Source organism: Channa argus, chromosome 1 (genome assembly GCF_033026475.1).
Source record: "Channa argus isolate prfri chromosome 1, Channa argus male v1.0, whole genome shotgun sequence".
NCBI classification, from domain to species: Eukaryota; Metazoa; Chordata; class Actinopteri; order Anabantiformes; family Channidae; genus Channa; species Channa argus.
This window is the reverse complement of record NC_090197.1, coordinates 18,950,940-18,968,607: the sequence shown is the minus strand read 5'-3', so window position 1 is coordinate 18,968,607 and position 17,668 is coordinate 18,950,940. Positions and strand designations below refer to the sequence as shown.

General features: G+C 39.1%; 1 protein-coding gene across 5 annotated transcripts in view; it reads right to left on the bottom strand.

The window, feature by feature from the left end:
• col8a2 (collagen, type VIII, alpha 2) overlaps positions 1 to 17,668 on the bottom strand; it is a 44,879-nt gene that overhangs the window by 11,574 nt on the left and 15,637 nt on the right. The gene's annotated exons all lie outside the window — the stretch shown is intronic.

The following is a 17,668-nucleotide window of genomic DNA, read 5'->3' as shown; positions in this document are numbered from 1 at the left end:
TCTTAAAGTTTCACTTAAACTCTTTTTTCAGTTGTTTTCCTCAGCTGTCTTTGGACTGATGACTTATGATAATAAGGGATGCATTTTTTCATTTTTACCCTTCTTCTGTTTAAATATCAAACTGTTACATTTTCTTCAGACAAGAGAATTACGTCCATGGAAAACTATATATTACATAATTATCTTAATTAATCTGATTTACTGCAACTGATAGACTATTGCCATATACTTACGCTATTGGAATACAAAACAAAGAAACAGTAGTAAGAGGATTAGGTCCAAATCAATCAGACACAAGCAAGTGACTTTATCAGTCATATTAAGGTCATCCTCCAACAATGTTAACACATTCAAAGATTTAGATTTTTTGCAATCAGACGAAAAAAATTTGATGGGCTTTTAAAAATATTTAGCAAGTTTGTGGAAAAGCATAATAAGACTTTTGCTTTATTTTTTTAAAGAACATTTCTTGGAAATGTGTTGATGTTTGACTGGAGGGGACATTTAGGTACCATCAACTATGGGAGGTGTAGACCTAGACAACAAATGTCAACCAATCATATAAACCCCCTTTTCTGTTTATGTTTTGCAATTTTGATCTCAAATAATAATTTCAATCTTTAATCTCTTCTGCATTCTGTGTTAATTATCATTTTCTATTACTGTTATTGTTACACCCATTTTCAGTGTTGATAAGTAGGTGAGAAAACACCTACTTTAAAATAAGACACATCAGTACATTTCCTATTTTAAATTATTAGTCAATGTTGTTTCTATACCCAAACAAGAATGTTTCCCCGATCTTGTTGTTTTTGCACCAAAACCTAACATCATTGCAGTACATTATAATGCAGGATCTATTGAGCCTACTATCACGAGAAGCAGGTACCTACTTGCCCAAAGCTTTGGTGCTGATAACAACAGAAAACAAAGGACAATAAAAATCATTTTGGGATTTGATCATCTGCATATCATTAAAAGATTCAGAGCAGTCAGAGAAATCACTGTACATAGGAAAAGCTGTAAATCGAATAAACAAGTAGTACAGCATAAAAGCAAATACCACAACAAAATATACCCCAAACTCTCAAGTAACTGAAACCAAATTTCAAAAAGGAATGGAGAACAATACCTTTCAAAACAAAGGAATCGCTGTGCCCTGTTCCTATACACATACAGTGCATTGTTAAATGAAGATGTAAGCATGTCGCTGTCAGAATTTTTGGAAGATAATTGATGGTATTGGATTTATAATTAAAATATATATCTTCACAATTTCAGTTTCAGTATTTGACATGTTTAGTTGTAAGGGAAAAGTTTTTTCATGTGGTTAACAAATCATTGCGTTCTCTCTTAATTTAACATTTACAGAATATCCTAACTTTTTTGGAAATAGGGTTGTACTCATGTTTTGAGTGTGTGTGTGACTCAGTTTAAATTGAGAGTGTGTGAGAAGCATAGCAGTAACATGGACATAAACTGACATTTTCTAATTAGAAAATTATCTGACATTTTCTGATTTGAAAATTACATCAAATTACACACTGCAGTTAACTGGAAGAGTGTGGCGGCAGTTATCTGGGAATTCACAGTAGACGTCAAATCACAAGTACTTGAAACTAGGTGGTGAAAATAGGTTTTCATTGCCACCATGTGTGCTGGGATCAGGTCTGTAACTGTTTAGCAACCACATAGCTAGGCAGTCAAATTCTTGTTTTACAGCCATTTACCAAAGTTTTTCTCTAGGTTTTTGAGCTAGTACTTTTGTAATTAGTCATAAGTGTGTGTCTGCGGTGTCCATTTATGGTTGTTCTTGTTTCTGTGTTATTTGAAGAACAAAAGATCAACTTTCACCAAAGCTTAATCTAAGAAAAATGAAAAGAGCAAAGATAAAGCTGTTAACCAAAATAAAGAGAAAGAGGAAGCAGTACTGCTAGTGCAGTGTTTGGTCGTTGGCTGGCTGGCACGGATGCTCGTCTGGTATAGTTGCGCTGGTTCTCATAAGAACCAGCGCAACAAACACTTAAACACAGAAGCTGTGCATGAACAGGAATTGGGCACAGACGGGTGGTTCGGAGACCTCCACAATCTGTTTATCAAATGTTTTTGTTGAAAAGCTCTGCAGACATTGTTAAAAAATCTCACGCAATCCTCTCTGGCTGGCTTGTAAGACATGCTCTCACACACACAGGAACACCCTCATAACAAAACACACACTCTTGGTATGCATGAGAACACAATATACCTCTGGTAAGTGGTTACACAGGGTGTCTTGAAAATAGTCAGATGCATTAACTTTCCACTATTTCCACACAAAACTGATCCACTAAAAACAAAGCATAACAAAACTCTGGATCTGAGAGGATAAAAGAGCTAATAGTGAATCAAAGCTTCCGTCTGCTGTTAAACAAGAACAGCACCCGAAGATACAGTGAAAAATCTTTGTCTGACAGCTGAATGACACTTTATAAAAAACAGATTTTGCTGAGAAAACAATTCAAATCACACATTCACTGGAAGCTCACAGCAGAACAAAACATTTGCATCAATAAGGACATTTGTCCCTCGTATATAATAGGGCACCACTAATTCCATCATAACTTTCTTGTAGGCAGCACTTTGCGGTTCCCACTTTCAGACAGCTGCCAAGTCACTGAGCAATATGTCTGACACCCACATCAAAGAATGATGAGAAAGTAGTTCTCATAGTAATGTAGCTTGTTTGTATGTCTTTGTAGTTTTTTTGTAGGATTTTGCTTCTCCTTTAACTTCAATTTTGTCTCTTTGCAGTTTAAAGTCACATTTTGCAGGTAAAGTGTAGATGCTGCTGTTTATTCTGGTCATATTGGAAATTAAGAGATATTGTTTGAAGGTCCCTGCCATTGCCTCCACACCTCAGAAAATGCTATACATAAAATACTAAGGCACTATGCAAATGTAGGTAATCTTCAAGTCAACTTGAGATGCCTGTGTCTGTGTTCTTAAAGCCACACAGTTTCTTGTTCTAGTGAAATGCCCTTACTAATTTTACTGTATTTCAGTGAAGTGTGACTGTAGCCTATGTATGCTGTGCAGCTGTAATGCCAAAATATAAACTAAAAAACAAATATAGGATTGTATGTGTTTGGCAGGCACTCCAGATTTACAAACACATAGAGGAGCAGGAGTAAAGGAATCCATGTGACTTTCCAACCAAAAATTTCACTTCAAACCAAGGCTATGGAGTAGAGGCTCTCTCAGTCCTTGGGTTCATGGGCACATGTCCAGTAGGTCTGTTCAATAATCCATCCATACCCACATCAAACACAAACACACATGTTGGCAAGTGCTCAAAAAGCGCATAGATATACGTCCCACTTTCCCACATACAATATATTTCACAGATCTTACTCCAAACCACCTGGTAATCTTGGTCATGAACGCAAACCATACTCAAAACTTGCAGTCGTCGCCTTTCTGGAACATGTCTTAGATGGCATTTGAACAGAGCTGAAACGCTAATCTGCAAAGGCTTCAGGCCGCCAAAGCAGACTCAACAGCATCCAAACCTGAACTCAGCAGCATCTCAAGTGGCCTGCTCAGACAGGCAGAAGAGACACAGACACCATGGCTGAGTTGAAGCCAAGCACACACTTCCCTAACTGCTCAGTCTACCCGCTAATGAAATCAGCAGCGCTGAGGAGGGGAGGTTGAAGGTGCTCTGCCTTCACTTCCCGTTGCATTTGTGGATCCAGACTGTCAGGCATTTCCTAAACCACGTGCCACAGACAGATTATTCAGTAGGTACACCAAGTGTGAGAATTCAGTGTCATGGAGAAAAGTGAAAGCAGTTATTTTTGTGGTGAACATTTGAGATGCTCCTTGAGTGGAGGAATCATTACCTGAACACCATGTACCACATAATGTCAACTTTTACAAAAACACAAAATGGTTCAACAACAACCAAAGTCTATGATGGTTACATAGTTTAGACCACAGGTCTCACAGAGAACTGCGCTTAAAACCTGACCACATACTTCAGCTAATTCACTCAATACTGGCAAATCTTAGCCACAACTATGATTGTAATTATTCCTAAATTTAACCAAGGACCATTACTGTTATCCAGCCACAACCTTTTGCTTAAATTCTCTTCTAGTAAATTCAACAAGCAAATGATGGAAACTTTAACAGCAAGAAAGACCTTTAAGCAGAGTGAAGGAAGAGTAGAAAGACACACTCGAAAACAAGTTGAATTGATACATTTATATGCATTCATTATTGCATTTATAGTTTGGACCTATAGCTATATCCGGGATTTTACTGATTTGTAGCAAAAAGCAAACTCTGTAAATATACATGAACAGGACAAAACACTGCTAAATTACCACTTCCAGACAGAGACAGAGAGACAAGACAGAGCTCCACTGACCACTGGCCTGTGTGTATGCCTTTTTCTACACATTTAGTCTCTGAGACAGTAAAGAAACGAGAGAAGGGAGAAAGCGGGAACAGGTGTGTGTGTGTGTGTGTGTGTGTGTGTGAGGTAGAACCAATTATTTAGAGAATCACCTGTTGTGAAAGAAGTAATCCCTCCTTCATCCTGAGTGGCACAACTCTTAAGTAGTGGTCCATTTTTTTAATGGTTATGAATGCACCCTGCATTAGTCAACACTGTGCAAATAAGCTCTTGGGAAACAGTATGGCTGTTCAGAAAGCTAATTCATATATGATGAGTCATTAACATCTGTTGCTTTAATTCGCCAACAAGCCAGAAGTGTATTGAAGGTTTTGTTTGGTTACTTCTCAGGAAAAAGTTGTTCTTTCCGCACCACCACCACCACCAGAATAAAAGCTCCTATGTTCTCTTTTGGGTATTTTTCAGTTAATCATTAAGGAACAGTCATTGGGTGAAGTGTAAATTAGTAGTGTTTAATGTCTAGACATGGGGGTGAATAGTTTAATCTACACTGTAACACGCTGATTTACACTAAATGCGCAACTCAAACATTTTGTCATATACTTTTAAACCAAACAGTATACTTACAAATACAGAAACACCATCTTTTTTAACCCTTTACTGAAATGAGCTCGTTAACAATGCAGCCAAATATAAATTCCTCTATCAACATGAAAGTCTTCCCATACAGTAATTGAGGTTCAAAAAGAAATGTTTTTCCAAGTTTGTCCAATAACTTCAATAGATGTATTCAGTTATCATCTCTAGATCCAATCTTTAATTGTCCACATACTTTTGGTCAAGTAAGAAAAGTAACCCATTGACACACAGGCTCCATCACTATCCATCTTTTTTTGGGTAATAACAATGATGATATGTACATTATTTGCAAAGCAGATAACTAAGGGCACACTTTGTGCACTCTTGATATTAAAATAGATTGGTGCTAATGTTTATAGAAGGAATCAGTAAAAAGACAGAATTGAAAATACAGAAAACACAGAGGAGATCACGGAAAAGAGACTCATCAATTCAGAGAATCGTATCTGTGGAGCGATTGACTCTTTGCTGATGAAATGGTTCAAGAGGGAAATAATGAGAGAAAATAAAGGATGTCAGAGAGGGCCAGTAGTGAGACAGGTTAAAGGAGTGTGAAGAAAACACAAAGAGGGGAAAGAAAATGAAAATGTCAGATAGAGGGTGTTCATTTCTTGGTGATTACATTCAGTGGAACACGGTTACCTCTGGGCACTAATCTACAGTAAGTAGAGAAACAGACATGCTAACCATAAGATGGGGGGAGGGATTAAGGTGTAAGTAGTGGAGAGGTGATGTGTATGTAGTCTGGGACAAGCGGTGAAGCAGTCAAAGTGAAGCTGATTGGTCAGAATTATTAACCTCACACATGTAGAGTTGCATGTGTGTTTTTCAAGGTGAGATTTGTTTTTTCTTCAGCCCCATGTAGGAACTGTTTCAGGCCAATACAAAGGCATCAGTTATAAAATATGAATGAGATTTGCCCCCTGCTACTTCACTGATTCATACTCTATCACCTCATCTTTCTGTAAAGCATTAATATTCATAATAGGTAAGTCTGCAAAACCTCCAGACCAACCAGCCTGCCAAGATATGACTTATAGTATAGGAAAGGTTAGAATTGGGGTAAACAAGAGCCTGTAGCCACACAGACATCGCTTTATGTTTCCGCCTGACCTGTCAGTGCACCCAAACCCAATATGAGAGGCTGATTAGGTAATCGTGAGGAAAGAGTAAAAAAATAATCTCATAAAAGGCGATCTCTTTTTACCTTTCCAGAGCAATAAATGTTATGCTTTTTAATGAAAAAAGACAGACCTCTGAAAGCACACATCACAGCTAATGTTAACATTTCTGGCTTTTCTATTATTTTCTCATCATATGAAAATTTAGAAATTAAAACAAAGACAGAAATATGTGGGTTGGAATATATAACCATACACGGGATAGTGTGTTAAAGGGTGTGTGGAGATGACCTCATCTTAAACAGAAAAAAACAGTAAGATAATCTCCTGTAAATCAGAATAATCACTCTTTCTTCGCCTCATAGGACTTGACTGGCAACCCCAGCTCTTTTCTCTCTCTCTCCATTCTCCTTACTCTCTCGCCCTTAAGCCTCCTGCTCGCTGTGACGATCATTGCTGCTGTGAATACTTTTATTGTATGCTGCCAAGACCTGACCAAGCAAGGTGCTTTTTCTCCTCTGTAAGTCCACTAGTAGAGACACTCAGTGCTCTGTTACTCTTCAAAAGTAAAAAATTAAACAAAAAAAAAAAAAAAGTAAAGGTCCAGAAAGAAGGGTTAAGAGCAACCTGGAGACAGAACCAGTGAAAGGGAATGGCAAAGCCTGCAGGAAGTAAAATTAACACTGTCCACTCTTGCACAGTTGCAGTTAAAGGTAACAGTGGCACAATTGCCCTTACCGTAAAAATTATACTAATTTCTCATCTAGAAGTGAACAGTTTTAGACAGGGTGGTGTTGTCCAAGATTATGGATTGTATGCAGGGCTGTATAGACTGTATAGGACCTAATGTACCAGGTTGGGCTTAGTCTCTTTTATGTCTTGCGTTTCTGTGCCATGGCTCCAAGTAGCTGTTACCCTGTTCCTGTCACTGGGTGGGTGGCTTTGCTTCAGCCAGAATGGGGGCCTCTGAAGTGTGCGGTAGACGCTCAGGCCATGGAACACACAGGAAACTGACAAAGTTGAGACAAAGAAAACAGCCACTGTGCAAATGAATCACAAATTTCTCTCCGTATCGAGTTTCACAGCGTGCGTCTTTGCCACACAATGTCTTTTTCCTTGACTGTGTGTCATGATTGGTGACAGTTCATCCAAAGGCAAAGCTGATTGTAGAGAGGAATTAAAGCCCTTGTGGAGAGGGAGTGCACATGTCTAATTTAGATTCAGTGCTCTGAAGGTGAGAAATGTTCTAGGATTCTGAAATAAGAGGACTTAAACTTGGAAGAATTGCACACCATCAATTGTTCCATTCTTTTTTTGCCAGGACTGGAAAAAGTCCCAAGCTGCACGTAGCTGAGGCTAATTTCCAGAAGGGAAAAGCCCAGAATAGTCCTTTCGTAGTCTGTTTCTATCAAATGATTCGACAGTTTGACGCTCCATGAAAACACTAAGACATTACAGATCACACTGTCAAAGGCTACCACTGGTGGAAGATGGAAACTCATGTCAAGGAAGAGAAAAACATCTCATTATCGAGCAGAATAAAGGGTAGGAGGAAGCAAGACGCCATAAAGACGGATGTCATTACAACAGGCAGAAAGAAAAATAGAGAGATAGAGAAAAGAAATAAAGGGGAACAGAGAGTAAAGCTTTAGCTCTTGATCTGCCTGTTGACCCACTTCAGATGTGTGCCCTGCCATTCATCTCACTTGCTCCTTCCATTGGCAGCCAAAGAGTTTCACACGTACATGCTTGCACGTTGCACACACAAACACACAGATCAGCTGGCAGCAAAACAGAGAGGGAGGCCTATTTTTCTGCCCAAAATGGAGAAAAAGCAGGGGGGGGGGGTAGAAGGGAGATTATAATTTAATAAGGGGCAGGAAATCTTGGTCAAATCCCCTGAAGGAGCTGAAATGCCTCTGTGCTGGAGGATACTGGACTGGGCTCCATCTGAATGGGTTTCTCTGGCACAGGCAACAGGACTGACTAGCAAAAAAGGAGACAATAGACAAGGAATAAAAAAATCCCACTCTACCATGGTCTGCATTTCCTATGTAAATTATCTAGCTGGGAATTTCTAGTGAATCCACAGTAATTCATTTTCTGGTTGGCAAAAGAGTGAACAAGAGCAAAAGTTTAAGAAGTGCTCCTCAACATTTCCATATATTACTTTTACTGCTGCATTGCTTAATAATTAAAATTAATCTTATGCCTTGTCTATGGGACACTTTAAAATACTTCCCCTACTATTGGCTTATTCTAGTTATTGAAAACATTTTAATTTGAAAAACTCCTCAGACAAACAGAAAGTGAGATTTCTGAGACATTTTAGTAAATCCAACTGAAATGTGATATCCAGCAGCCCTAACCAATAAACATGAACAAAACACAAACATTTTCCACTGTACTCTGTGTGTCATGGTGATGCCTGTATCCAGGCATCAACCTCTCCCCTACATCAAGAGCTGTGTTTCCAGTAAGGGAGGATGTGTCTGACACTGGCAACTTTTAGTTAACTTCTAACTTATGAGCTGATGTTCAGCTACACGTTCTATTTGTAGGCACTGCCAAAGCCGATGTCAGGGATGCAGCTGCTGTTCTTCTTTATTGCTAGATCCTTGGTGTTGGCTTAGTAGGAGCACAGCCCTAAAAAAACAACTCCACTCAATGTCCAGACCTGATTCTCTAGACAGTGTCTGGAGTTTATATGAGAAAATTATTGTAGTGTTTACTACTTGTTGAATTATTGTGTAATATTAAGAAAAAAAATCTGCAATTAAGATAGCAAACTTATTCAGTAATGCAAGGAAATGTTTATTTAAGTTTATTAATATTTGCTAACATTAACCACAGTGAGGTTGTAGCAGCAAAACCTTTAAATGTATCAAAATTCCCCCTTTAATTTGCAGACAGTCATTAGACAGTCATGTTTTTTTATTCCTTAAATATTTTCATTTTAAAACAAAACAAAACAAAAAATACCTACACAGGGGAAATCACTCACAATGAAACCCCTAGGTTTGAGTAACTGCGGGTTTACCGATCTCTCTCTGGCCAATTCGAAGTTTGAAGTTTATAGCAAGATGACACAAGCTCCTCCTGAGAGCCTACAATAAAAAGGATTGAGTGAATGCATTGTGGGCTTTAAAAAAAGCAAAAGGAAATGAGCTAGCAAGTAGACTGCTGCTTGAGGGCTCAGACAGTGACAGAAGGCCATCAGGGGATGAGGAGGTGGAACTGGGTGAGTCAAAGTACATTTGCTGTGAGCTCTTTCAACAATCACAATTATGTTTCTGCATTCCCAACAGCGTGTGGGCGGATGGGTTGGAGTAATGTGTTAGCAGTTTGTGGTCTTAATTTAATACCTACTGCAGCATGGTTTAGGAGATCGGATCACACAAGCAGCACTTTCAGCTAACTGCTGGGGCACAGGGGTGTAAACTTTTTTTTTGTCCTTGCAGCTTATCCCATAAGTTCATGGTCACCACAGCAGATCATTAGTTTGCATGTTGATTTGGCACAGATTTTACAGCAGATGCCCTTCCTGACATAACCCTTCCCCAATTTCCACTGGGTTAGGGACCAGCACTGCGCAGCTGAGGATGGGTATGGGCTGTTGCCGGTTCAGCGTCTTGCCTAGGGACACTTCGTCATGTGGTTAGGAATAGCAGGGCAGGAACCTTTGACCCTATGTTCAGTAGGCAGGCAATTTACCAATTGGGCCACTGCCACAACCAAACTGTGATACTTTACCCCAACTTCCTAATTCTTGCTCTATTTGCCAGACAGAAATTTGCTGATTTTGTCTTTAAATGAAAATTCAATGGATGGTTTGAATCCCAGTTGAGTACCATTAACTCCATTAACTGTTCATTGGCTTGATTGATCATTCTCCTTTGGGTGGTTCAGGCAGAAAAAAAATCCCCCCACCCCCCCACTAGCCCCACCCTCACACACACGCACACACAAACACACAAACCCGCATATTAACCAGACCACCAGCATACAGTGCATAGCCCTCTCTGACCGTGGCTCTCCCTGAAGTGCACCCCACCCATAGGGATCAATGCAAGTCTTTATTAGCTTCTGGCTAAGAGCACTGACAGAGTAAGAGGACCCTGCCAGTTCTGGCCTCACACCTCCCAAAATCCACCGCTGGGCTGAATAAACATCGCTCTGTGTGTGTGTGTGTGTGTGTGTGTGTGTGTGTGTGTGTGTGTGTGTGTGTGCGTGTGTGTGTTAATGTGTGTCCAGGCTTTGTCTTTGTACTTTTAAAGGCTGTGAAGCTGAGAGATCCTGGCATTTCAGAGAAGAATGTAAAGTGGAAAATGACAATAAAATGTCAGGCACCCAAATTACAGATGAACAAAAAAAGTAATATTTGTCTTTATCCAGTCATCCTTCCATAAAGTATAATGCAGTGTAAGTGAGGCCAGCATGTGATAAATGGGTTTTTATGGTGGCTACATTTGTGCAGTCATAATCAGTCTGTTGTTCTAGCATAAAACATATAGAAAAAGTGATATGGCTGCACCCATGGGGTCATGTAAAAAGTAAGTGATACCTGCCATCTGTGTATAGCACATTGGCTGTAAGCCAGGCCGTAAGAAGGCTGTAAGAGCCATGAGAGAGCAGCACAGGAGATCTGGGAACTGTCAGAGGGTTGTGAGGAAAGGGCCGGGATTATGCCTGGTCCTATTACAGCTACATATATGTGTGATTTACTGTAGGTAGTGGCTTCATAGCCTCTCGTGTAACTGTGTGCTTGCAAGTCATACAGTATACATATACTAGACCATGCACATGTTCATTACATGTATGCATTCCTAATAATACATACAAATACGTATTTTGGATGTAGTGACGTAGATACAAGCAGAATAAGAATTATTTTAATCTGCTGAATGCAAAACTTAGAAATGATAATTCCAGTGTACAGTTTGTTGTAATGATTTGCTACAGATAACACACTAATATACACTATTAGTATATACACACTAATATATATATATGTATATATATATGTATATATTAATATAGATATGTCTTCTTTAGGTATGGATTACACTGTTACACTAATAATCTGTGTTGATCTGTGTTTTTCTGTTGTATACTCTGTTGTGCAATAGTTTTTAAACAGTGTTTTTCATGTATTAAACATATTCTTGTAACTTTTAGGTATTGACCCCCAACCCTATTCATTCCTGCTAAACATGTATGTACAATTGATTTTCAGTGAAAGTCTCAAAAGTTTTCTATTACAATAAGTAGTAGTGTAGTCTGTAAGCTGTTAGTAGTGACTTCCTTTCATGTGGAAATACAAAGTGTTCTCCAGGTCAGTCAATTAGAAACAGGCCGACATGCAAACTTGGAAATATCACGACAATAGTCTTCCAAAAGAAAATTACAAAATGCTAGCAACAGCCAACAAATTTATCAAATATCTGAAATCAGATTTGGATTATTTCATTAGCTCAAATATTCCAGATTTTAGACAGAAGGGAAATGGAGTATGCTATTTGTTACAGTAATTTGCTTGTGATCCAGCACAGCTACGGTATATGGACGTGTTTGTTAAATATCAAGGAAAGAAAGCAGACAGAGACATGTAGGTTTGCCAGAAGCACTGTGTCTTGTTTCGGTAATCAGAATTTGCACACTGTGGAGCGGAAAAGCAAAAGAGGCTGCAGGTCTGCAGCCAGGCCACGACATCAGCGTGTTCACAGATCATTGTCAATATGATCAACTCAAAAATAAAAGCAGCAATTAGAGCGCATATTAGCAAACACGTGCCATAATAAACTTTAAAGAAAATGGCAGTCTGCTGGTTGTACCATGTCATGCTACAGTACTTTGACAAGAAACACAGTGAGATCGCATCTAATGTTACTACTGCACTTGTCCTGGCTGTCCCTCTGTCATCTGTTCAACTACGAAGTATGTGGGAGGTGAGATGGAGAAAGAGAGAAGGAATAAATCAGTCCAAGCCTGAAGCAGGACAAGTGAAGTGTGCCTCACAGATACAGGGGTTGACTTAATATTTCCTCCCTAAAAACTTACGATGCAGATGGGAAGGAGGACATCCCTTCCTCTGTCTTTCACTCTCTGACACTGTTTCTCCCTTTGACCTTCCATCTCGTTCTGTCATCACCCCTCCGCTCTGTTGACACTAATTGCAATTGGGGTGACTCCCTGTTCAGTTCCCTTTTGTGTGATTGATTTCATCAGGCTCCTACTTATATTAAAACCAGATCTGCTCACTCTTCTTCGCTTATCTACTAGGCCCACTCATCAGGAGGTGTTCAGATACATACTGGAATGTTCCAGTTGCTATGAGACAAGATAAAAAGACCAAGATTAAAGACAGTGTCAGTCAACTTTTTCAGTCTTGGAGTAACATCGCAATGTAAATATGACTTTTAAAGTGTGACTTTTATAGCAATGTCAGAGACAATGTACATATTTGCACATCTGCTACCACCATAAAAACAAGCTAAAAAAATGTTGATTAAATGTATGTTTAATGGACTGTAAAAGTATCCAGCCTGCTTTCCAGAATGTAGGGTTTGAGTGCTGTTCATGAGGAAGGAAGAAAAAAAACAAAAAGAGCATTTAATAACAGCAAACATTCAGATAATTGTGTAGTGTTGAATGAACTCCATTTCCTTGTTCACCTGCCTTATGGAATTCCTGCAATACTGCCAAGAGCCAATAAAACTGCACATTCAACCTTTGCGAGGCCAGACGCAATAATAACCATCTCATTATATTTATGTAGCAAATAGTTGAAATTAAGTGGAAAGAAGGAAATGCTGAACAAGTATTTTTCTGTTTTAAAATAGTGGTATTTGTGTGCTTGTTGCTTTATCAGATTATATCAGGATACTGGCCATGATGTAGTACAGTCTGGGAGGTTATAACTGAGGGAGGCTACAGCAGTCCACATGCATCTAATGGTTCATTAAAGGCTGATTCTCAAGATCAGATATGTGTTTATCTTCGACCTGGCAGCTAAAAGAAGGGGACATTCTTGAGAGTCTGGAGTTAGGTTAGATTGATGGGCTCTCGCTTAGATAATCACCAGACCAAAGGAGAGCTGAAGCAGCTTCTTTGTCTCCCCTTGGCAGCTGTAAGGGACGGGAGGATCGGTGGGCGGAATATGAGAGTTGGAGAGGAATAAAATTTACACTACAGACATGAGAATGAGACATATCCTTTGACACTAGAGGAGCAGTGGGGGAGGATGGAGAGATGCTGAGAGGCGGTGGAGGCCAGACTCCTTAAACAGAGCCTATCCAGAGCAAATAAATCAGATCAGACAGAAAGACTGCTCATGTTGTCTTTAAAGGCATGCACACGGTGCACATGTTTTAAAAAAAATACTTAAGACCTTTGAAACATCTTCGTAATGCAGCTGTTATTCTGTCTGAACTTTAGATGTTTCCCGATTTAAAGCTGTTACAGGGATTATTGTTATATCAACAACCGATCACATTATTTCTTGTATGAGAAAGGAATTATTCATAGTGATAAACCAACAGACAATTATCACCCATCTCTGGAGTCACTCTTAGTCCTACTTAGCTTTAATATGGGGCTGCATAAAAATCACATTACATGACGTACAATGTCATGTAATGCAAATGAACTCAAACATCTCATGCTTCAATTTTTGCTCTCCTTAATATAAAAGAAAAATTACATTCTCTTCTCATTTTCCATGACTAATCTACAAGAGAAGTCAGTCTGACAACATAATTTGCTCTGATTTAAAGGTTCTTGGATACATAAAGTAATGACGTGCAGGCTCTGCATTCACAGAAAACAACCAATCACAGTCATTCTCTATCAGTTTATTAGATGTCAGCTGTATGTAATTAATTCAACCGTACAAAACTTATGATGTTGACAAAAAACAGTACATTGTCGACAGTGCCTTCATGGTGAGTCAACCAGTGTATTAAACTGCTTGGTTTCTTGCTCTAACATCACTTCATAAGACTCTACACTGTGCTCAATATGATGTAATGAAATCAGTAGCACAGCCACTGTAGCTCCTAAAAGAGTGCTGTTCATTGTGCATTTTTTTTTCTAAACGCTCAACTGAACATATCTATTTACAACTAAAGAAAGTGAACATGAGCCTTGTCAAGACACAGGTGCAAATGTTCCACTCACTAAATGTGCATCACCAAAGCAAATTTCTCAGTTAGAAGTTCTAAAAATGCAGATAAAGGCTGCATGTGTGATACTTGTCAAGCAGCAAACAGCAGCAATTATCTGGTAAGTATATTAGACCACTTCCCAAAAAGCAGATATTCCCCTCAGTACTGGAGACAAAAAGCAGAAGAAATATTCTGACAGGTATCGTGTCAGAAGTGCTAATGATTGCGGATGTTGTGTGGGTGCCAGATGTGTAGTACACAAGTGCTTACTAGTGACCGAAAAATCTGTCATAAAAAGCTCAATTACTTTACAATCATGCTGGAACAAGAAAATATTTATGGATTATGACACACAAAGGGTCATAAATGTTTAAATTATTAGTAAAGAAGGCAGAATGCAAAAATATACCTTCATGAAATCATATGCAGCCCTTCCCCTAAACTAAAACTGTCAAAGACTGCAGTTTTTGCAGTGTTATTACTTTACAGTAAAAAACTAAAAGACTGACCCACCAAAATGAAAGGGATGACAAGGATGAAGAAGGGATTCGAGGAAAAGTGGGTGCTGATTGCCTTTATTCAGGACTCTGTCACAGGACAGGAGGTTTTTTATTTGGTAATATACTTTTATGTTTATTTATACCTCTGATTACATGATTCATTTAATTTTGCTTCCTGTTCCTAATGACGGAATTAAATGGGCGGAGGCCACCATGACAGAGAAATAGTTGCTGTGATATGTGCACCCAGCCAGCTGGTGTGGCATCTGATCAGATGTATGTTCAGATGGGCCTTAGAATATTTGACCACTGTACTTGAAGTGAAGGCAATAGTGATGCGAGAGTATTTAAAACAATGGGGGTGGTAAAAAAAATGTCAGAATTCCTACGTGATTAATTGTGTGATTATAACCTTTACACCTAAAGCTTGTGTGTAGATTGTTACCAGACGGTGGGGAGGGTATATAAAGCATACATGTGTATAAAGCTGATGTGTATGGAACCTCTAACTGGAGCTTGTCTTTGGTGAGGATGGTGCTGTCAAGCCTTGATAGATGTCACAGCGGAAAGTGGAAATCAGGAGCTACCTAAAGATGTCAGGAAACCAACTAATAGATCTGATAAGTCTGAGCAATAACAAAGAGACTTATACACCCTGCTGTTTATAGAGGGCTTTTGCCAAAGGCAGCGGTGATGTCCACACAGGGGATGCAGTACTATCGCTTAATCAGTACAGGAACGGTACTGGAACAGTACTGAAATCAGTACTGGATAGCTCGTGCAAGTAAATGCTTGTACACCATGGAAAGAAATCATAAAAACTATAGATCTATTTCCATTTAGTCTTTAAGTGTGCAGTCTTAGAGAAATTTAAAGACTATCTCACTGCGGCCAAATGACCATGTTGCTCATATGCAAATGGATAGCCCATGTTCAGTGGAACAGCACTGCATTGCACAGCTTCCCTTCTTTGTATACGATATAAAATACCAGTCAAGTAAAACTAATTTCAATGCAGATGCTTTGTCCAGGTTGCTGAAATCTCAGATGAACATTACATTACAGATATTGGTGTGATTACCGTAGCAGTTGTCAGTTTCCTGGTCAACTGTTGCAAAAGTTCCAAGTAAGTGCAGTATGGAGTGCACTGGACCAGGAGTGGCCGGAATAACTTGGGCTGACAACAGTGACTCAGATGAGGCTGACTATTTGATCTTGCCCTACTGAGACAGATGCCTCCAATCTATATGCACATGTGTGGGTGATATCATAGATGAGAAAATGTGCCATTTCCTCTGGGAATACACTTTCATTAATCATCTGTCAAATTTTACACACAGCAGACGTGTTGTTTTGTTAAAAACCTGATAATTCAACAGCTACAGACTCTGAGTGAGTCAGTTCTTCAGTAATTTATTTCATGCTTTGGAGAGGTAGCTTTTCTATTTTATTCGGAAATAAAAGGTAAAAGTGCAGACGTACATGGCCCAGAGTTTTTTCTGTATGGCGTTTTACCAGTCAGAGCAGAAGATAACAGACAACAGACTGATTAAGGGACTTTTATCGAACCAAGAAAAGCCGCTTAATGAGAAGAACTGGATTGACAATGGAGAAAGAAAATAAGGAAACATATTGTAGGTAGTCCGAAAAAGGGAAAGCTGCTCAAGCCCACAGATGACACAGAGGAAACCACTGCAGGAAACCTCAGCTCTTTCATTCACTGTGTTCTGAAAACATAAAAAGCAGTGCACTGTTTGATCTTTAGACTTGAATACATATCTCAGCTTCATAAAAAAAAAAAAAACACAGCGTTGGCAAATAATATTCTCCAGTGATTCCATCACATTACATCCCTTCTTCCTACCTCTAGCCACCTTCTTCCATTCCTCCCACATTAGCAATTCCATCTTTGATCACAAAGTGGGATGAAGATTAAAGTCTGGGTGAGGGGAGGGTTGTGTGGTAGGGGGCAGCCCAGCATGTTGCCACAGCTTTTAGCTTGTGCTTGATCCACAGAGTTGTTTGTCCTCTGTCTGCCCACTGCTAGCTCTGTTTTAGTGACAGAAGGTGGCTGGGAATTAAAGGAGGGCTTTTGTTTCACTTGAGCAAAAATCCTGTTATCCATTCATTGCCTCGTGTTCTAACACCTCTAGAAGAATTTAAAAGTATGCGTTTAGGGAATAATGTAACCTGTGGTAGTGTAGAAGAAAGGACTAAGCATCCCATTGAACCTCCCGCCTGCTGTCTGTTTTTATGTTTATCAACCATCATCTCCACACCAGCTAAGCACCTGTCAGTAAAAAAACACCAGAAAATCACCACCCCCTTCATTCCAACTGTGCATGCCCTATGACCTACCATGACCTAGGAAATGTCACCAATTATGGAAGAGCTTGAATAGCCAGGAGGTCAAAATATAATGTCAGTCTCTCTCAGGGATCATGTTTGTTATCCTTGTCACCCCAGGGCGGGTTCTTTACCTAATACAGAGAAAGGGGTATTTCAGTTCAGTTTTTTTTTTTTTAGATCAAAGACTGTGACCTTTTTGTTTTCTTATGCTTTAAGTTTATTCCAGAAGACAATGCAACTAAAGTTAAGTCTTCAGATCACAAGATATCCAGACATTTTTACGTATATCCTTTGATTCTTTAATAAATATTTAACAAATTAGTGTCATGCCTCTACTTTATGACATTATTTGCTGTCAGACAAACTAATGCGGATGATATGCCTTTAGTGTCTTTACCCTAATTTGAAAGACAATTTTGATAATATGCTAAAAATATCCCAGAGGTTGTCCAACTTTGTTAACTTTGTAAAATCTTAAAGTGCTTTTGATGTCTC